Source organism: Pantherophis guttatus, chromosome 4 (genome assembly GCF_059756535.1).
Source record: "Pantherophis guttatus breed Tessera chromosome 4, ASM5975653v1, whole genome shotgun sequence".
Lineage (NCBI taxonomy): Eukaryota > Metazoa > Chordata > Lepidosauria > Squamata > Colubridae > Pantherophis > Pantherophis guttatus.
The window spans coordinates 110,703,111-110,726,139 of NC_142066.1; the positions used below are offsets into that span (position 1 = coordinate 110,703,111).

Below are 23,029 nucleotides of genomic sequence, written 5' to 3' on the forward strand. Positions count from 1 at the left end.
TCTCAGCCCCCCTTGTAGCTCCTTGAAAAGCATCCCCCCCCCACATATATAAATGAAAAGAATAAGCTTAAAAATCCTAGCCTTTTAAAATTGAAAATATGGAGAATTGGGAGGATGAATATGAGACACTAAGGAAGATGTTTCAAACAGTAAGGGAGGCATTTAAGGGAAATAAAGAAGTGGAGAATTGGTTAGCTTGCAAAAAAAAAAGAAAGAGAAAAGATGAATGAGAAGCAAGAGAAACAAGGAGATAATATTGAAAAGGAAATAATTGAAAAAAAGATAAAATGATTACACTGGGTTCAATAGTGATAGAATAAAAATGGATATGGGAAAATACATCTCAAATATGAAGAAAAGAGAAATAAATGGGGTAAGATTGCGAATGAAAAGTAATCGAGTTAAAATTAAAGGAAAAAGGCTGAAGGGGAGATATAAGAACAGGAAAAAGAAGAAGGTAAAGAAATGGGAGAAAGGGAGGAAAACATCAAGAAAGAACTGTGGAGAGACTAAGAGGAAATGGTTAAGTCAGTGAAAATGTTAATTTGTTAATAAAGAGAAGGATGCTAGTTGTAGAAATTATATGTGAAAATGCTGTTAAATGAAAAATAGAACAATGTAATGTGAAAGAAAGAATGATATTGGAAGAAGCACTAAAAGGAGAGAATAAATTATAATGTAAGAATTAATTGAATAAGATGGAATATAGAAATTAAATATAAAACTGAATGAAATTGGAATGCAAAAAATGATTCAAATGATATACTTGTAAGAAGTAAAGTAAAAATATATTGTAAAGAAATAAAAATTCTAAGGATTGGAAGACTGAGTAAAGATTTAAAAGAAAAAAATGGAATAAGATGAAATATACTGCTAATAATTAAAAAGATGAGAGGAAATTTTGAGAAATATACTTGATAAATGAAAGAAAGACCGGGGTTGCCTGAACTCCATAGTGGAAAATATAAAATTGAAAATGAATACAACAATAGAGAGGGATGAAGGAAGGAGAAGGGAGATGGAAGAAGGAAGGAGAGAGAGGGAAGGAAGAGAAGGGAGGAAGGAAGGGAAGGGAAATTAGAGTAGAAGAGGGAGGAAGAGAGGAGGAGAAGGAGAAAGGAAGTAGGGAGGAGAAGAAGAGGGTGGGGGGAAGAGAAAGTAAGAAGGAAAGAAAAGAGAGAGGGGTAGGTTTGAGGAGAAAGATTGCTGTACAATAAAAAAGATGAAAGGGAAGAAAGCCAACCCCAAACAAATTTAAAGATATTAAGATAAAGAATGAATTGTTAAACTTTAAAGAATAAAAGAGAACAAATATGAATAAATAGCAATAATTAGAAACACACATACAAACATACAATGTATTTTCTTTGAACAGAGTATTTGGCCGGTTCACAAATTTAAACGGTGTTTAGTCATTTCAATTAAATTTACAATTTCTTTATTTCCTTTTTGCTATATTTATTCCTCATCTATTTTTTAAAAAAAACAATATTACCCTTCATCCTTATCTCTAATCTTAATCAAATTCAATTTTTCCCTTCTATTCTATATTATATCCTTCCCATTGTCATCTATTTTTATATCCATTCTCACATTGGTTAATTATGTAATATTACAGTTGTTTAATACAAATTCAACATTTTAATATAAATCAATTAGTTATGTAACTATCTTTTTGTATATTAATCAATATGAACATGAATATTCCAATTATTTCTATGCAATCCAATTTCTTACAAATCAATTAATTATATTTACCAATAATAATAAACCAAATAATTTCCCACATATATTCCTCCAAACCACAACCATTTCTGCTTTCAACACAATATACAATTAATAGTATCTCAATTATTACAATTCCCTAGTTAAATAGAGCTTTCCCCTTATGTTACTCATTTTCACATCTTAAACTCTCCCAATAACCCAAATAGTTTTGCCCATATAATCCTCCAAGTCACAATTTAATCATTTCTACTTTCATCACAATATATAATTAAAAATATTTCAATCGTTACAATTTCCCTAATTAAATTTAAAAATGTTCTAGCTGTTATCCAAGCTACAACTTAATCCTTTTTATTTTCACCACCATATACCATTAAAGATATTTCAATTGTTACAGTTTATATTATTCATATCTCTAAAAAAAATAAAGAAAAACTTATCATTGTCTAGATTTCAAAAATATAAAGACAAATATTCCAATTATTATTCATTTCATTTTTACAATTATGATTTCCCATTTATTTCTTACTACTATTCATATTTCAATTCTAAATATGTATAACATCTTTCTCTTTCATTTTTTTTCTTTTTCTCCCTTCCCATTTTTGCCTTTTTCTTTCTCCTTTTTTTCTTTTGTGATTTAAAATCTTGAACTCTCCTCTTTTGCCCTAAATTTCCCATTGTTTGCACCCACCTTTTTTGGTGAGGAAAAAGAAGAAAAAGAAATCTGCCTCTGCCTAATTTTCCAACGTTACAGCAAACAGCAAACAGCCTGCTTTACTTTCAGTTTCATTTTCAGCTTGATTAGCACAAGGAGAAAAAAAAATCTGCTCCAGCAATTTAGCTCTTTGCAGCAAGCAGCAGAGCCCTGCGCAAAACAGCTGAGAGCAAATCAGCTGAGAGTCAGGAGGCCAATCTAATCAACAGGCTAATTAGCCTATGCCTAAGCTGAAAGAAGTTATTTTTTCTTGCGGTTTGCTTGCAAGGAGGTAACTGCTGCGAGGCACAGGCCAAAGGATGGGGGCCACCCTCCTTGCCACTTAACGCCCCCCTGCCGTCCCCTTTTGCCTCTAGCGCCCCCTGCTGCCCCCCTTGCCTCTTACCACCCCCCTAAGGCATCCCACCCCCCCAGGGGGCGGTACCGCCCACTTTGGGAACCACTGGGCTAGATGAATCACAAACCAAAATTAAGATTGCCAGGAGATATATTAAGAACCTCATATGTGCAAATGATAAATCTAATGGCAGAAAGTGAAAAGGAAATAAAAAGCCTCTTGATGAGGATGAAAGAGGAGACTGCAAAAGCTGACTTGAAACTCAACATTTTTTAAAAAAAGAGCATGACATCTGGCCCCAACACTTCCCGGTAAATAGAAGGGGAATAAATGGAAGCAGTGACAGATTTTATTTTCTTGGGCTCCAAGATCACTGTAGACTTCCAGATGATCAAATCAGTTAATCCTAAAAGAAATCAACCCTGACTGTTTTTTGGAAGGACAGATGCTGAAGCTTAAATGCTTTTGCCACCTAATGAGAAGAAAAGACCCTAATGTTGGAAGACTGAAGGCAAAAGGAGAAGGGGATGGCAAAGGATGAGATGGTTAGTGAATGTTATCAATGCAATAAGCATGAATTGGGACAGGTTCCAGAGACATTAGAGGAGTGGGTGGCCTGTTGTGCTGTGGTTAATAGTGTCACAGAGAGTCGGACATGACTTAGTGATTGAACAACAAAATATATTATATCTCAACAAAGGAATAACAAAGGAACCCCTCAGAAATGGAAAGCACCTGATAACAAAATTTTATGGTATTCAGGCTTCAAGAGAGAGAATTTGAAAAAAATGAAGAAATAAAGTAAAATGTTTTCACTGGTGAAAGTCAGCCACTCAGTAACTCAGAAAATATTCCAAAATTCTTCTCACAGCATTTTCTAAAGAGAAATGGCAGAACAAGAAGTTAATCAGGTCCATATACCAAAAATAGCCAAATTCATGGCATTGTGGGAACACAGAGGCATGGCACCAACAGTTCAGTACTTTTATTCATCAGTAGAGTGGCAGGACAAACTGCTTGTTTTTGAAACTGACAAAGCTTGTATCATAAAGTAATATTTCTGATGCATTTCTCATACTATCAAGGATCCCTGAAAAACAGTTTATTATAATTATACACTGGACTGCTGTATTAAGATTTAAATAGAGAATATACCAGATTTATGTAACTGCTGTATACATATCCTAGGAGCAACTCTATTATGAAGGATATCCAGACTCCCATTTTGCGACTACTTTGTCCAACACTAGTAAAAGAAGATTCAGCTGCTATCCTATTCTTCTATACAGAATGTACTTTTTTACCAAAACCTGTTGGAAAACCCAGATGATTCTAATGTGCAAGATGGATTAAAACACTGATCAATCTAACCAATGGTAGTTATAAAAAGTTTCCTATTATTAGAAATGTGCTTCCTGAGAAAGAGCAACCAACATTTTATTAAGAGTAGTGCTAGCAAAGGAGCTTCCAAATTCAAGGGCCATGATTAGCAGGGTGACAGCTAATCGATCAGAAGGTGCAGCCATACTTTGCATAGCTTCTTACACCTTAGGATTCCAGACTAAAAGTTTACCTCCAGTACAGCCCTGAGAAAAGCCTAACCAATATTAAAAGAGCCTTTAGAAAGCAAACTTAGAAAGAAAGGAGCGGTCAAATATAAAAATAAATAAATAAATAAATGCTTGCTCTATCTTTTTCAGAGAATCTCTCCATCAGAAATTATCTTTTCCAGGGAGAGAAGCCCTCTACTGGTTAAGGATTTTTACAAAACAAATTTGTTTTGTAATAAATTTAGAGAAAGCCAAATCCAAACAACATTTATTCTGCTGAAACACTAGATTTTCCTGTACGGTGCCTCGAGACTTCAGGCATGGGTATCACTCTAGTCCTGTAGCTCTATAGACTGAGCCACTGGCTCAAGCCCGCTACCCCACACCAAAGGAGGATTGAACGGCATCACTGGAAGGAAAGGTTGGCTCTGGTGTGCTTTTGGGACTCCTGGTGGCTTCAGTGGCATGTTTATTGATTGGCACAGAACGGCGAAGAGACCAGGCACCATTTTGATAGTGAAGTAGCGTGGGTGCAGTAAAACAGAGCATGCTACTCCGAAAGCCCATTAGAATATGCTACCAGCTGGTGGCACTCAGGAGGGGGGCTCTCTCCCTGCTCCCTGCCCAGGAAGGAGGCAGTTTGAAGTTATTGCCGGCCCTAGAACACATAAAGGTTCTTAGGCTGCCTGCCCGATTGGGAGATAGACCAGGTTCTCCAGCCTTCTCTACACATAGAACTTCTGAGGCTCCTTGGCTGCCTGCCCGATAGGAAGGTACACCGAGTTCTACTGTGTTTGCAAGAAAATCAGATGAGGTTTTTGGCTGCCTACTCAGTTGGGAGGTAGACTAGGACCTCCAAAGTATTGAAGCTTTCTGGGACTTGCTGAGAGTGACTGTGATCTGGAGTGGTAAAATCACTGAGGCCTGTGGAGACATTTTTCTTTTGGGGCTTTTGCTGGCAGGAAATTTAAAAAAATGGGGGGGGGGGGAGCAGGCTAGTAATACAGTGTCTGCAGCTTTTTAATTGTTTTCATGTGTTTACACAGAGATGGTTAATAGAGCTCAGGGAAGTGGAGCTTCCAAACATAGTTCCAAGTATGGCTCCGCTAAATCCAACAGTGGGGCCAGGGGAGTGCAAAAGCCACATCTAAGTCCTAGGCCCGTGATGGCAAACCTATGGCACACATGTCAGAGGTAGCACGCAGCGCCCTCTCTGATGGCATGCGAGCATTGCCTCAGGTCAGCTCTGTTGTGCATGTGCATATGCCTCCCGCCGGCCAGCTGGTCTTTGGGTCTCTGCCACGCATGCACGGGGGGGTGAGGTGCTTGCGGGAGAGCAAGGCGTGCATGCACGGGCCCCATGTGTACATGCATTGGACCCACATGCCCATGTACAGGGGCGGAGTGCATGCATGGGGCCATGCGCACATTGTATTTGGAGGGTTTGAGCACGCGGCACACATTTGCACATGCATGCTTTGGGCACTAGGTCCGGAAAAGGTTAGCGAACACTGTCCTAGGCTGTGTCCAGTAAGAAGGCTTCTAAGGCCCAAGAGAAGGCGGAGCAGAGGCTTCAAAGGGCCTTGGAGAAGCAGGTGGAAAAAGGGGCAAAGGCTGCAGAGAAAAGGAAGCACCTTAGCCTCCTTGTAGAAGAGGATGTTATGGCAGGCCCTGCTCTCATCCAGATATCGGAGTCTGATAATCTCAGCACTACAGGAGGCTTGATTATGCAGGAAGGGCCAGGTTCAGTCTCTATCTCAGATACTGAGCCAACTACAAGTGGCTCTTGGCCTCCACAAGGTCTCTTCCCTTTACCACAGGATAGGGGAGTGGCGAATCAGAGAAGGAATCCATCCAAGGCCACCTTTACTCCCATGGCATCAGGGCTCCGCCCACTGTGGGAGGGTGATTCGGTAATGCCTCCTTTAGTTCAACAATGAATTTCTGAGGCAGTTCAGAGAGGTTTTGAAGCTGGCAGACAGTATTTTCACCAGACAGCAGGAGTTGAACCAGTGATGCAGGTGCAGGAGAGATCTCCTCAGCACACCAGGGAGTTTCCGAGTTATCAGGCTTCCTGTTCGCTGGATTCTTCCTCGAGAAGTGAAGATTCTGTTTCTGAGGAGCTCCTGATTGAGCAGGAGTTATCTGAGGATGAAGGTATGACTCCTGAGCAACCTATCTTCAAAGGTTTGTTCCGGCCTCATTTATTTAAGGCGCTTCTGTTTAAAGCTAAAAATTTGACCCGGCTGGGGATGGACCAGCTGAGGCTTCGCAAGAGACTTTGGATCCCACTGATCTTCATTTTTCAGCGCCCATGACTGAAACAGAGGCCATTCCAGCATCAAAGTTATTTATGGACGGAATTCAGAGGCAGTGGATTTCTCCTGGGGTTTATCCCAATCCCACATCCTTTGACAAAAAATTCTACAAGTTCACTCCAGATCTTACTAACCTTCTACAGATTTCGGAAGTGGATAAGCTGGTGATGGCATTGGCATCTCCCTCAGCTACTCTATCTGATGCTGAGGATGTTCTTAAACCAGACGAAAAGAAGGTGGAGCTTACGCTTCATAAGGCCCACCAAGTGGCTGCCTGGGCGGTCAAGACGGCCATGGCAACTTCTTTTTTCACCAGAGCGTCATTGCTTTGGTTAAAGCAGATGCAGGAAAGAGTACTATCCAGTGATTTACGGACTCACCAGGATTTCAACAAGGTTGTAGCTGCAGCGGAATTCATGGCGGATGCCACGTTGAATTTGGCCAAATCTGGGGCTAGGGCCATTGCTTTGTCTATCATGGCAAGGTATCTCCTATGGCTCAAACACTAGCAGGCAGACACTAAGAGGAGGTGGAAGTTGGCTTCAATGCCCTTTAAAGGGGGCAAGCTATTCGGTGCGTCTCTGGATCCAGTGTTGGTGGAATCTAGGGACAAGGAGAGTATTGCCATCAATCTCAAGGAGGTTTGATTGCCGACAATCTCTGCCCTTCCGTAAGCCTTATTTTTGTCCGTATACAGGATATCAGCGACAGAGGGGTTATGCACCCAGACAATACACCCAGTCAGGGCAAGGATTTGTGGATAAGACCAAGATGCAGCCCTAGAATAGACAACCCTTTTGGGGGGGAACCACCCCTTTCGTCGCTCTCGATGATTCCAGGGCCACGGCTCCCATTGGTGGCCGGTTAGGGTTTTTTGCTCACCAATGGGAGGAAACAATTACAGACGCTTGGGTAAGGGAGACCATAAGATCAGGTCTGACCCTTGAATTTCAATCCGTGGTTTTCATCCATTTCCTGTCTCCAGAGATGTGGACAAACGAAAGAGCATGGAGACCACCATCCAGCATCTACTGAATATTCAGGCGGTGGAAATGATCGCAGTAGATCAGGAGGGACAGAGTTATTATTCCATGCTGTCTGTGATTCAGAAAGCCTCGGGGCGGGGGTTCTCAATCTCAAAGGACTCAACAAATACTTACAGTATAGGAGGTTCAAAATGCATTCTCTACAATTGATTTTGGAGAATGTCAGGGAAGGAGATATCTTGACCTCCATAGACCTCACAGAGGCATATCTTCATGTCCCAATTGCTCCTCTAGACAGGAAGTACCTGAGATTCTATTACAACAGCAGACACCTGCAGTACAGGGCTTTACCATTTGGACTGGCATCTGCACCCAGAGTGTTTACCAAACTCTTGACAGCACTAGGAGTCTTTCTTGGAACATTACCAATTCGAATAAAAATGTTATCTTGATGACATATTAATTCAGTCAGTCTCTCATTGATGAGTAGAGGAAGAGCTGTGGTTCAGCTCTTGCAGAGACATGGCTTCTCCATTAGTGTGGGGAAGAGCCACCTCAGTCCAGCTACTCACTTATTACATGTTGGGGCGATAATAGATACCTTAACAAGACAATTTTTTCTATCACCAGATCATTTGGAGAGCATCAGACAATGACTAGACAGGTCAGATTGGAAAAAGAGAGCTTCCATTGTCTTTCTGTCCACCCTATTTGGCAAGATGGTATCTTGTATAGGGATAGTCCCTTAGGCTAGGTTCCATGCCAGGCCACTACAGTGGTTTCTGCTTCCTTTCCAGAGAAGGAGCAGAGCCACATCACCTATGAAAGTTAGGATCCCAAGGGGGGTTCTGAGGTCTCTCCTCTGGTGGATGTCAGAGAATATGACCATCACTACAGATGTCAGTCTGGGGGGCTGGGAGCCCATTTCCAAAACCTGGTGGCTCAAGGGAGATGGTCACAGAAGGACTTATGCCAAAAGATCAATTGGCTGGAGCTGAAGGCAGTTCACCTAGCCCTGAAAGAATTCAAGGAACAGATTGCCGGCCGGCATATCCTTCTCCTCACCAACAATGTAGTGGCTAAAGCGCACATCAACAGTCAAGGGGCACACATTCTAAGGTGCTCATGAAGGAGGCAGAGTGTCTTTACCACCAGGCAGAGAAGAATGTGCTTTCCATTAAAGCCGAGCACATCTCAGGGGCGAAGAATGTGCAGGCAGATTGGCTGAGCAGGGCCACTATTGGCTCCCAGACTTATTCCAGGAACTATCAGATCGGTTTGGCTCTCCAATATTAGATCTTTTTGCTTCCCAGATTAACAGCCCACTACCCTGCTTCTTCTCAGTTTCCAGTGCAGGGGGTGGAGAGTGTCGATGCCCTTCATTGACTGTGGCCTTGAGGGCTTCTTTATGCCTTCCCTCCCTTGGCCTTGATTCCTCGGGTGATCAGGAGGATGTTAACAAAGAGGGCAGCGGTGATACTGATAGCACCACACTGGCTCAGACTTCCATGGTTCGTGGATCTGGTCAACCTGTCAATTGCCAGACCGTGGAGGATTCTTCCGGACAGAGTCTCCCTCAGCCAGGGGCCCATTTGTCATCCAGACTCACAGTGGCTCCACTTGACCGCATGGCGCTTGAGTGGAGACTTCTGACAGAGCGAAATTTCCCCTCTGGCATCATACAGACCATTCAGGCTGCCAGACAACTATCCACTACGTGGATCTACAATGCTATGTGGGGGATTTTTTATAGGTGGTGTAACTTGGAGCCCACCACAGTATCAGTTCCTCAATTGCTTGACTTCCTTCAACAGCCTGGACAACAGATTAGCTCCCACTACTCTTCAGAGGCAGGTAGCGGCCTTGGCACTGATTTTATCCTGTGGGACTCTAGAATCCATAGTGCACCATCCAGAGGTGTGGAGATTCCTTAAAGGAGCCACCAATTTAAGACCACTGGTGGTTCATAGATATCCCACCTGGGATCTCACCAAGGTGCTGCAGGCCCTCATCAGGGCATCCTTCGAACTCCTAAGAATTAACCCACCTTAAGTTTCTCACTTACAAGGTGGTGTTTTAAGTGGCCGTAACATCGGCTAGGAGGATATCAGAGTTGGTCTTTCTGTAAGGGAGGATTTATGCATCTTCCACACTGATAAGAGTAGTCTTGAGACTGGACCTTGCTTTTATGCCCAAAATCAACTCTCTTATTTCACAGAGCACAGGAATTAATATTGCCAGATTTTTGTCCCAATCCATCTCATTTCAGAGAAAGGGAATGGCACAGGCTAGATGTGAGGAGGACCTAACGTATATATTTAAAATGGACACAGACCTTCAGGAAGTCAGAGGCGCTTTTTCTACCATTCCAACTGGCTACGATGGTGAGGAAAGTTACAGCATTTACAGTAGGCAGGTGGCTTCGGGCGAAAAAAAAGCAAGGCACAGAGGTCACAACCAACAATTTCGGGAGGCCGATCCACCCACCAATCAGTTTTTTTCTTATTTTCCTCCCCAAAAACTAAGGTGCGTCTTATACTCCGGTGCATCTTATACTCGGAAAAATATGGTAGTTACATTTCTTATTGTGTTCTTTTTCATTGTTTATTTTATTGTTTTATTAGCTTCTGGTCTGGTTACACTCTTTCCATTTCTTCGTTTTTATTATTGTAAGCCGCCTACAGTAGTATCACCATTAGAGATGGCCAATAAATTTAACAACAATAATAAATAATATCAGAAAATACAGTTATGCAGTGCATCATCATAGTATTTTAAGTATTTGTGCCAGTACTACACCAATAGTTCAGATCTTGCGTTTGGTGGTAGTGGTCTTTCCCTTATAAACAATTTTATAAATAGGTAAAAACTCTCAAAATGAGAGTCAGTTTGATGTGGTGATTAAGACACCAAGCTAGAACCAGGGAGAATCTGAATTCTAGTTCCATCTTAGGCATGAAACCAGCTGGGTAATCCTGGGCCAATCACTTCCTCTCAACCCTAGGCAATGGCAAACCACTTCTGAAATATTGCCAAGATAATTGCAGGGATAGTCCAGCAGTTGTCTGAAGTCAAAGCTGACTCAAAGGCATGTATGTACATACATATGTTTGCATGCATGTGCACACACACACAGGCTCAATAGCAGAAATGAATTTTTGTACAGGAAGGAAAAAACTTAGTTTTGTGAAACAAACTATCTTAAGCTGTACATAGAAGATGGCAAAAATAGACATTGAAGCAGCTTCTTGCTCATGTTCTTACTTCTCATTTTTAATGTGAAGATTGATCATGTTTTTTTGCTTCAAAGAATTTTGGCATGCCCAAACCGAGTATTTTAAATTAATTAAATATGGAAATGAGGCATTTTAAAATCAATGAAACCATGTAATCAGTAGGTTGAAATTAATGGAGGTAGTAAGCATGTATTCCAGCATTCTATTCTCCCAGTGGCCACTAAGGGGATTGAGAGAAACCTACAAGCAAGATTTTCAGTACAGGACTCAAAATGTCAATGCACATAAAAAGAGTTGTGGCTGTCATTTTGACAATCTACTCATTGCCACCATATTAGATTGCAAGCAACATATTAGCAAGACGGGCTTTTTATCTTACAAATTTCCAGGTAATTGGTTCAGTCCCCCCGCCCCAATTAATCTGGACCAGGTATGTTTTTGTTGCTTGTATCCTTACAATTTATATTGATATGGTTTCCTGATTGCTTATTTGTACCCTATGACTATCATTAATAACAATGACAGAGTTGGAAGGGACCTTGGAGGTCATCTAGTCTAACCCCCTGCTCACGCAGGAGACCTGTACTAGGGATTCGAACTGCCGAACTGCCAACCTTTCTGATCTACAAGCTCAGTGTCCATTAAGTGTTGTACCTTATGATTCTTGATGAATGTATCTTTTCTTTTATGTATACTGAGAGCATATACACCAAGACAAATTCCTTGTGTGTCCAATCACAGTTGGCCAATAAAAAATTCTATTCTATTCTATTCTATTCTATTCTATTCTATTCTATTATGTATTTGAGAGTAATACTAATTTAATGAATTTAAATTTAAAGAATTTAAGATCTTTCCTAAAGCCTCTTTGCATTATTTCTACATTTGTGACTCCATAATTACTTTATATTATAATTTATTTTCAGCAGATAAGATTAATTTTATAAGCAATACGAACTACTTCTAAGCATATAAAAACAGTTCTTTTTTTATAGGTTTTAGGATGCACAGTAACAAAAATATAATAAAATACAGTAAGACAAAGGTAGCTGATTACAAGCAACGAAAAGGCGGCTGACCAAAAGCAATAGAGGAATGTTATTAAAAGCATCCCATTCATCAAGTTTGATCAGTCCCTCATGTCTTGTTCCCAAGGTGGAAATTACATGTCTGGATTTCAGCAGTTCAAATTGTTTCATTAACAGCATTCTAAGCATTTGGCCAGACTTGCATTTTTATGACCAACTATAGTGAATGGAGCCTATCAATCTTTTCTTTTCTTTTTGTTCTTTTCCTTCCTTCCTTCCTTCCTTCCTCCCTTCCCTCCCTCCCTCCCTCCATATTTTCCACAAGTGGTACTCTCACTTATCAACAGGTGGCTCCACACAATTTTCAGAAACACCTCCTTTTCTTTCATTCTACAATACTACTTTATTCAGCAGATAACCTAATCCTCTTCCGAAGATTCAGAGTTGGGAGAATAAGTAGAAAAGCTCAATTACCAACTGTATATATGTGCTAAATAAGACCTCTTCTTCCCTATTTTGACAAAGCAATATTTTATTATGGTTGAAATGTGTTTGAATATTAGAAGCTCGGGTTGGTAGTTAGGCTGTTGATTTGAGCTCCAACCTTGGCAATTTGGTTGCAAATGTTTCATTACCATTTGAGAAGACATTGTCAGTGCGTTCTGAGTTGACGATGTCTCCTTGACTGATGATGAAACATTTGCAACCAAAGAGTTCAGAGAAGAGCAGCAAAGATGATTAGGGGACTGGAGACTAAAACATATAAAGAACGATTGCTGGAATTCGGTATGTCTAGTTTAATGAAAAGAAGGACTAGGAGTGACATGACAGCAGTGTTTCAATATTTCAGGAGTTGCCACAAAGAAGAGAAAGTCATGCTATTTTCCAAAGCAACTGAGGGCAAGACAAGAAGCAATGGATGGAAACTAATCAAGAGAGAAGCAACCTATAACTAAGAAGAAATATTCTGACAGTTACAACAATTGATCAATGGAACAACTTGCCTCCAGAAGTTGTGAATAATCCAACACTGGAAGTTTTTAAGAAGAGATTGGACAACCATTTGTCTGAAATGGTATAGAGCAGGGATGGCTAACCTTTTTGCCATCATGTGCCAGGAGAGGGGTGGAGTGGGGAAGGTTTGCGCATGCAGGTGCCCACACCCATAATTCTATGCACCCTGCCCTGTGCATGCATGTACAACCCCGCCTCCCCCCTCCTGGCACGTGATGGCCAAGTAGGCCCGCTTTTCTTTCTTACCTGGCTCCAGATCCTCTCTATGCATCTGGGAAGGGTGAAAAGAGCCTTTCCCACTCCGTCAGAGGCCTGAAACGGCCCATTTCCCAACTCCCGGTGGGACAGGAAGTGATGTTTTTTACTGTCCCCAGCCTCCAGAGCCTCTCTAGACTTGAAGGCTCAAAACAGCAAAAAAGTCAGTTCCTGTCCCACCGCGAGTTGGGAAATGGGCCTTTTCAGGCCTTTGGAGGGCCTCCGAGGGAATGGGAAAGGCTTTTTTCGCCCTCTGCAGATGCATAGAGAGGATCTGGAGCCAGGTAAGAAAGAAAAATGGGCTTTCCCCACCGACCCCCAGCCCCTCCGGAGGCAGGAAACAGCCTGTTTCCCTACTCCTGGTGGGCCCAGAAAGTCTGAAAATCAGCTGGCCGGTGCGCGCATGCGCGCCAGAGCTGGGCTGGCATGCCCACTGATATGGCTAGGCGTGCCACCTGTGGCAACGCGTGCCATAGGTTCGCCATCACAGGTATAGGGTTTCCTGCCTGAGCAGCAGGTTGGACTCTATACCATTTCAGCCAAGTGACTATCCAGTCTTTTTCTTGAAAACTTCCAGTGATGAAGTACCTACAATTTCTGAAGGCAAGCTGTTCCACTGGTTAACTGTCCTGTTAGGAAGTTTTTCCTTAATTCCAGGTTGCTTCTATCCTTCATTAATTTCATCCATTGTTTCTTCTCTTGCCTTCTGGTGCTTTGGAAAATAAATTGACGCGCCTCTTCTTGGTGGCAACCTATCAAATACTAGAATACTGGCTATCATGTCACTCCTAGTTCTTCTCTTCTCTAGACAGGCTATACCCAATTCCAACCATTCTTCATTTGTTTTTGTCTCCAGATTCTTAATCATCTTAGTTGCTCTTTTTTGCACTTTTTCTAAAGTGTCAACATCTTTTTTGTAAAGTTGTGACCAAAATTGGATGCAATATTCCAGATGTGGTCTTACTAAGGTTTTATAAAGCAGTGCTAATACTTCTCTTCTACTAATACTAATACTCTAAAGACTGCTCTTTATAAGGCCAGATCCTGAAGATGAAACTCAAATACTTTGGCCACCTAATGAGAAGGCTGGCTCACTCATTTCCTAATGCTGGGAAAGATTGAGGGCAAAAGAAGGGGACCACAGAGAACGAGGTGGCTGGATGGAGTTACTGAAGCAGTCGGCGGGAGCTTAACTGGACTCCAGAGGATGGTAGAAGACAGGAAAGCCTGGCAGAACATTGTTCATGAGGTCGCGATGGGTTGGACACGACTTTGCAACTAACAACAACAACTAATACTTCATGTGATTTTGATTCTATCACCGTTTATACAATCAAGGATTGTATTAGCGTTTTTGGCTGCTGTTGCACACTGCTGGTTCATGTTTAAGTGATAGGACTCTAAGATACTTTCACAGTTATTGTTTTGGAGCCAGGTTTGCCTAATCTATACTTGCACCTTTGGTTTTTCCTGACTAGGTGTAAAACCTTGCTTTTCTCCACATCAAATTTCATGCTGTTGGACAGAGCCCATTGTTCAAGTCTGTTAATATCTTTTTGGATCCTCAGCTTGTCTTCTGGGATGTTGGCTATTTCTGTCATGTCGTCTGCACATTTGATGAGCTCCTCTTCTATTCCCTCATCTAAGTAATTTATGAAGGTATTGAAGAGTACTGGGCTTAAAACGGAACCTTGTGTTAACCCATTGCTTCTTTCCTTCTATGTAGATATAGTACCATTAACTTTGCCATGCTGGCTGGAGATGAACAGTATATATTGGACTATATTTGTAGTCTAATATACAGGCAGATAACTTCAATGGTTTATGATAAAGGCCTCTAGCCCAATTGCTGTGTATCCAAAATGTTTCTTGATCCAAATGACTGAACTGTCAATTTGTGAGCTGACCAGCTGCATAAATTTAATAAATAAGAAAAAAAATTAAAGGTTTGATTCATCATTACAGAAATTATGGAAGTTTAATAAAAATGACATTAAAGGGCCCATCAGGATTAAACATCCAAAGCTGATAATTCGTTATGTAAGGTACAGTTCTCTGTACCTCCATAATATTATTTGAAGCTTTGGGATACATCAACCTAATAGAGAGACTACCAAAAATGCATCATTACGGGTAACATTATGCCAATCAATCTTTGGTTCATTCTTTCTTCATAGTTGCTTAGTTTTAGTAATTATACTTCTTATGGAAATTTGTGCAGAATCTGTACAGTAAAATTAAAAATGAATCTAAAAGAGCTACATGTGCCTACTGCAAAAGTTTAATTAAATGGAAATCTTGCATTTGTGGAAAGAAACTAAACATGTTAGCATAAATAAACAAAACTTACACAGAATTACCTTTCAGCATAGAGTAGCCTCAGGCAACATCACAGAATAAAATTGCCATTCTATCACAATATTGACTAGTACAATCACACAGGGCAGTCTTTATGTGCTTTCAAAAAATAGTTCTGAAGGAACTTGTTATTCCATGTCATTGACTGCTCCACCTAGTAAACTGGAAGACAAGTTATAAAAATCAGTTGCTATTGTTTATCATTCCAGCATATATTAAATTACTGGCATCTATCAACCATCGAGAAAAACCACACCTATGGGTAATACAGCACAAAAACACTTCATAGTTTATTCCAAATAGCTAATTATTAGAGGGTGGATAGCTTGGAGTTTATAGATCATTTAGCTTTTAACCCTATGCAAAGTATCATTTTAGAGTGATGTATTCCTAATCTAATTTTGTCTACTCCTCCTCTATAGAATGGCCAATAATGTGAAAAAATGAAGGTTTTAAAAATGTTAAACTATTTGACATTAAATTTGGCATGTTTGCCCATTCTTGCAAGCTCTGAGACTCAATTCAGATTAGAAAAGAAATTAGGAAATAATGATTTGAATGTAAAGAAAGAGCTATCTCCCTGGTACCATTGACCAAGATTTTATGGACGAATAGCAAATCCATCTTTTGGGACATTAATTTAAATGCCTCAAATATCCCAATGCCAATTCTTTCACAACTTCCAAATATTGGATCAATGCTTCAATAGCGTTTCCAGCTCAGCCAAAGATGGAAATATATAAATGGGCATCATCAGCAAGCTAACACCTCACTATAAATCAATGGGACACCTCTCCCAATAGCTTCTTATATATGTTAAACAACAGTGGGAGAGGAGGCATTAAGAACTCAAGAATAAATTGAGATTTCCTCCGCTAAAGATCAAAGAGAACTAAAAAGTCTATCATTTTCGTGGTAATAATCTCCAATCCTTAAATGATATACAGTCCTTACAATGTTTTCTTGTAAATTTGATTTTTAAAAATAAGAATATTCTATGTCTAAATTAGGACTTGCATTAAATCTAAACCACAAGTTTATATTTTTTAAAAAGCCGGGTTCTTCTTAACATGTGGTAAGAAACAGAAAATTGAGATATAACTAAATTTTAGAAGCACTGGCTATTGTCATTGTGTTTTAAGTGGGAGTATGAAAGATTCTTTCTCTGGACTCTCTTACCCAACACACTAGACTAAAGAAAATCCACAAAAAATGTCCAGACATAAGACAAACATAACTATACTAAAATATGTTTACACTTAAATAATGCCACAGAAAATTACTCTGTTTCCCCAAAAATAAGCCCTCTCCAGATGATAAGTCCAGTCGGGCTTTTGAGCAAATGCGCTAAAATAACCCCCCCCAAATTAAGCCCTCCCCAAAAAATAAGACCTTCCCAAAAATATTTAACCGCATGTGCAGCCGGTCCCCGCCATTTCCTTTGGTTAGGATTAGGGAGACAGACCTGAAAATCAGGTAAGATGGCAAGAGGAGCCCTGTCTTGCTCCACGGGTTCCAAAATAATAAGACGTCTTCGAAAATAAGGCCAAGCGCTTATTTGGGGTTCAAAAAATATAAGACAGAGTCTTATTTTCAGGGAAACACAGTACTCGGAGATGAGAATACCAAATATTTTCTAATTTAAAAGTAAAATTTGCGTTGAGTCAAGTTAGCAACAGTAAGCATGAACATTGCCACTGCTTTCTTCCAGGATTATTCGGAAACTTTTTGACATTCCATTCTAAACTATATCCCTAGCATTTTCTATACTTCCCCTATCCCAACAGGACTGACCCTGCTTAGCTTTTTTTAAGATCAAATTTGGTTGGCTAAGAATTGGAGCTTAAAGAGCTTAAAAACAAAAGACCAAAATAGTTTTCCATAAGTAAGAATCATAACAATTCAAAAAGAATTTTTTTTATTATTCCCAACAATTTTTCCAGCAAAAACTGTAATATTGGAAATATTACAGCTATAAAAAAAGTAAAATGAAGTTGTTTTTTACAACATTCTCCTCTATCCTATTTTTAATTTCATAGCCTTCCCATCTCATATTCCTATCTATGCTTCTGCTTTGTTGGTGATTACTTCATTATTGAAATTTATTGGCAAAATCTGTTGCATAAAAATCAAGGTTTCACTGAATTTCTCCTTTTCTTTTCCTTCTTCTCATCTTACTTTCTATCATGTCCATAAGAGACAGGATAGAAAGTAAGATAAGAAGAAGGAAGAGAGGAAAGATGCAGTGAAATCTTGATTTTATGGAACAGATTTCAGAGAATGGACATTTCATTTTATTTATATAATTTGCATATGTCCCTAAGACAGACTTATAAGTTTCACATTTATTTCCAATTAAGTTCTAAATTCTAAACCTAATAATTACTATTCAAAGCATAGATTAGGGCATCCTAATAAGATTCTGACAGAATTTGGGCTGTAATTACCCCTTACTTCAGCAATCAATATTTTTGGAGTTGGAAAATGCTATCTTAAAATAAGCAAAAGTCATAAACAACATTGTATTATTTGTTTTCATAAATGACATTTAAGACCAACTACATAGTATACAAGCTAAAACACAATTATAAACTGATTTACAAAGGTTTCTACAGAAAATTTATTATCTAGATCCTTTCCAGTCTTGAATTCAGAGTGAAGTATGGAATGAAAACCTTACTATTTTATTTTTTATTTTTGAATTATAAATTAACTCATTTTTTTTAGTTAAATTCACTTCAATCATCATTTATGAAATAATCATGAGGTAAATAAATTGTAACCTTCAGTTCTTGGAGAATGTTATCACTGGTAGATGGACCTCAATAGCATAAAGTAATATACTGTCTTTTGAATAATTCAAAAGAATCCTACAAGAATACCCCATTGTAAGATAATAGAACTTTTTATCACAAAGGGATAGTATTAAGATAATAAATTCATTTCTTCAATATGGAAGCAAGAATAATTTCTTTGCAAGTCTGATACTTTTAACTTGCATAATTTTATTGAAATAATTAAATTCAGTATCTCTTAAAAGGCATTACTAAATTATTTTTCCTCTAGAATGTACACTGCTGAATTTTTATTCCATTTATATTTTTTTAAATGTTTATTTTTTAAATTTGAGCAAAAATACAGAGCATCATGGCTTACAATATGCATGAAGTGCTAGTGCAAAAAATTAGAGCTTCAGCAGATCCTGCAATATTATGAAGAATGAATGCCCAATGTTATTATTTATTATTTCAAAAACTATGACACACTAACACTCTGTGTAGCATTACTGAATTAAATAGATTCTTCATACCTTCTAGGTAGAAGTTTTTCCTTGCCACTGTTAATATTTTATGTGCATACTTCCATGAAAACTAGAGAGCACTAGTTCATTAACGGAGTGGGAGAATCAATTGTAAAATGGAAAAGGCTGAATGAGGTCATAATTCAAAGAGATGAATATGGTACATTCCATTATGTTGTAATCAGTTTCTCCCTTTCATCCTATAAACTCCAATAGCTTATTCTAATTTGGAAAATGAACAATTTCACCTCTTCACTGCGTCTCTTTCCTGAACAGAGAAATTCAAATGTGCTGAAGACAGTTTGTACTTAACATGGCCTTTGGCACAGATAATAGTGAAGTTGCTGGCCATTTTTCTCCTTAATAAGAAAAACATTCAAATGCTACTAATATTGCTGCCTTAGCAAAGTGCACAGAATAGATGAGGCTTGCCTTGACATATTGGAACATTTATCAATAGTGGGTTTTATTTCAATTTATTATCGTTGTTCTCTGGATAGGATAGGGACAACATACACTGAAGTCTCTTTTAATATCTTTTCACAAATAATACATTTACTGGATTCTGAAATAGATTCTTCTTTAAATTTTAAACTATTTATAATTTATTAAATATTTAATAAAGACAGTGAGGCAAATGTTACAATTAAGAGACAGAAAAATTCATTCATTCTTCGGATGTTATATCCCATACTTGTTATTTCCTATAGTTGAAAATTTGTATGTGGCAAATTTATTATATTTCATTCTATAAGAATAATAGGGCTGATATATATTTGAATAATTCATAATAAATTACTTTAATCTTTCTTTCATTTAAAATGCATGTGCACCTTTTTCTCTTTCTTTTTAAACGTGGTCATTAATCAGATCCCCTGTGCCCTAAACTAAGCATAAGCTAAGCAAAAACAGAATTAGCAACCTGTCTATCCACAGAAATTCTTTAATAAAAATGCTGCATACTAACCAAGAAAATTCATACTTTCCAAACCACTGGATAATGTTGATTTCTATACTATGCATGTGCAGGTTGACCTAAACCTGTTAGACAACTACATTTATGATAAACTGTTACAAAATCAAACACTTTTTCTAAATGGTTTTATTCCAAGTGATTAGTGCAAAAGAAACAGTATCATACAACTATGTATTGGTAATTCATTTGAATTACCAATTCGTTTAAATTACCAATACAACATAATATCTATTATTTTAATAAATCTTTCTAGTATTTCCATTAGTTTAATGCCTATTATGAGGGACATTTAACACAATACCTTATCTTCATCAATCTTTTTATTCTTTGATTCAGTTCTGCTAAAAAAATTGGGATGTAAAATTTTTACATTATTATTTCTTATATCCTCCTCTTCAAATGAAGGTGTGATGCAAGAACCCCACAACTGGTAATTGTTTGTTCACTTTCTACAAATTCTAGGGATTATTTACATCCAATAAAAAGCAATATTTTTTGTGTGATCTCGTATCATTTATTTCTTTAACCATTTTTGCATATTATCCCAATTCAAAGATTTGGGGCAGTATATCAAAGACTTTTTTAAAATTTTAAAATTTTTAATTAAAATTAATTAATTAAAAAAAATTAAATTACCAGATGGCTATCCCTAAAAAACAAACCCAGTTAAAAGCATCATGCTTTCTTAATTTAATATAAACTAATTTTATTTTGATAAAAAGGAAGATGCAAAGGGAAGGAAATGCAAATAAATACTACACATATGTGGATATATAGATGGAAGGAGGGAGTGGGATGGGGAGAAGAGCAAGAGGGAGAGAGAGAGGGATGGAGAAAGAGAGTTATCCAGGCTTAATATAATAGCTATTAATCGCTAGGCTGAATTTTTGAGCATTACTTAAGCATTTAACGTTTATCAGAAGCTCGCTTTGTAAGGAGAACTGGCTTGTCAAATTCCACTCTGATTGACTATCCAGCTTTATTGATCTATAGCTCTATAGTGACACTAATTTCATCAAACAATTAAAGAAGGAAATCCGCACTATTACGAAGAGGATATTAGCCTGGCTATTGCTTTCCCCCAGATTTAATAAAGCTATTACGAGAAACAAGGCTATCGGCTACAAGTTGATATATTAAGGGAAATTGTGGAATTCATACACTGCTTCCAAAACCCATATGAATAAATATACATTTAATATTTCAAATCAATCTTATTTCCCCCTCTCTTCATTGCAGAAAAATGCAAATGACTTGGGATTACATATAAAAATCAAAATATAAGCCATTCTTTTTTTTCACTGAAAAACTTGTTTGTGAAACCTAACCCTGATAAAGTATTAGAACCTTTTGAACAATATTTAGTTGGTCTTACTGTTTTACTGATTTTCATTCTCTGATTTTGAACTCTTGTTTTTTAGAATGAATAGAATAGAATTCTTTATTGGCCAAGTGTGATTGGGCACACAAGGAATTTGTCTTGGTGCATACGCTCTCAGTATACATAAAAGAAAAGATACATTTGTCAACAATCATAAGGTCCAATACTTAATAACAGTCATAGGGAACAAATAAGCAATCAAATCATATTAGGAAACAGTCAATATAAATCATAAGGATACCAGCAACAAGGTTACAGTCATACAGTCATAAATGGTAGGATATGGGTGATAGGAATGATGAGAAGATTAATAGTAATGCAGACTTAGTAACTAGTTTGACAGTGTTGAGGGAATCATTTGTTTAGCAGAGTGATGGCGTTCGGGAAAAAACTGTTCTTGTGTCTAGTTGTTCTGGTGTGCAGTGCTCTATAGTGTCGTTTTGAGGGTAGGAGTTGAAATAGTTTATGTCCAGGATGCAAGGGATCTGTAAATATTTTCACAGCCCTCTTTTTGACTTGTACAGTATATAGGTTCTCAATGGAAGGCAGGTTGGTAGTAATTGTTTTTTCTCCTAAAGTCCACCGCCATTTCTACGGTTTTGAGTGTGTTCAATTCCAGATTTTTCTGGTCGCATCACGAGGCTTGTTGTTCAACCTCCCGTCTGTATCAGAGGTGGGTTCTACCTACCTTTACTACCAGTTCACAACAGGAGTGCGTGCTCGTAATGCCTTGTTTACACAGGCTTGTGGAGGGACATAAACACTAGTAGAAATGAGAACTTGCGTGGACAGTAAAATGGTTTACAGTTGATAAGTAAAGACTCTAAGTTTTCATCACAGCATTTATAAATTATATTATGTACTAAATCCAGCTGTTGTTGATATATAAGCATAAGCCTCCTCCCTTCTTTTTACTTGATGATTCTGCAATTCTGTCTGCTCTATGTATCTGAAACCCAGGAATTTGCATGCTGTTGTCATCAATATCATCATGTAACCAGGTTTCAATAAAGCATAGGGCAGCTGCGCTGTGAAAATCAAAGTTGCATCTGTTTAAAAGGAGTATTTCATCCATCTTGTTAGCAAGTGAATGTAAATTTGTCAGGGAGATTGAAGGCAGAGCAGTTCTATTTTCCCTATTCCTTAACCTGTTTAAAATTCCCACCCTTTTACCTCTCCATCTCTGTTTCTTCCATTTGGTTTTTTTTGGTAATCAATAGCTCTGGGGAAATTGCTTCTTCCTGTGTTAGAATCTCCTCTGCGTTTGTAAAGATGGGTGTGTGTGAGATCACAGAAAGCAGCTCCTTAAAGAAACGTTGCTTAATTCTTAGCAGATGGTCTCGTGAATATGAAATCCGTAGTGAGTCACAGAGAATAATAAAAAATAAAGGAACCATTAGAGAGCATTTCACAGAGGCAGCCTTCAACGGCACCATCTTGGATCAGGATTTTGAATTTTATAAATCATATGAGTTCTTCTATAATTTGGTTTTTGAAGGAGTTCTGCCTTCAAGTCAGTATTGTCTCCTGCCGACTACCTGGACAAATCCCTGCAATTTTCTTGGCAAGATTTCTGCCTCCTTCCTGTAGCTAAGGGAAAGTGCCTAGTCCCAAATCACACACCAACTTCGTGCCTAAAGTGGGACTAGAACTGTATGGTACCCCAGTTTCTAATCTGATGCCTTAACGATCAAACTGGTTCTATATAAGTAGAGTGGGATGGTATAAATTGAATAAATAAATTTATACATCTGGAAATATTATAGAGGAAATCATGTTAAAATCTTAGTACAAAAGTTCAGTTTGTGTGTCTTTCCTTCTGCTGTAGCAGTGCCCTTAAAGA

At 38.4% G+C, this 23,029-nt stretch overlaps 1 protein-coding gene and 1 pseudogene across 10 annotated transcripts in view; one reads left to right on the plus strand and one right to left on the minus strand.

Moving 5' to 3' along the window:
- Window positions 1–23,029, minus strand: part of RARB (retinoic acid receptor beta) — a 559,406-nt gene that overhangs the window by 454,183 nt on the left and 82,194 nt on the right. The window lies entirely within an intron of this gene.
- LOC148114299 (lamina-associated polypeptide 2-like) lies at window positions 6,250–7,434 on the plus strand (annotated as a pseudogene).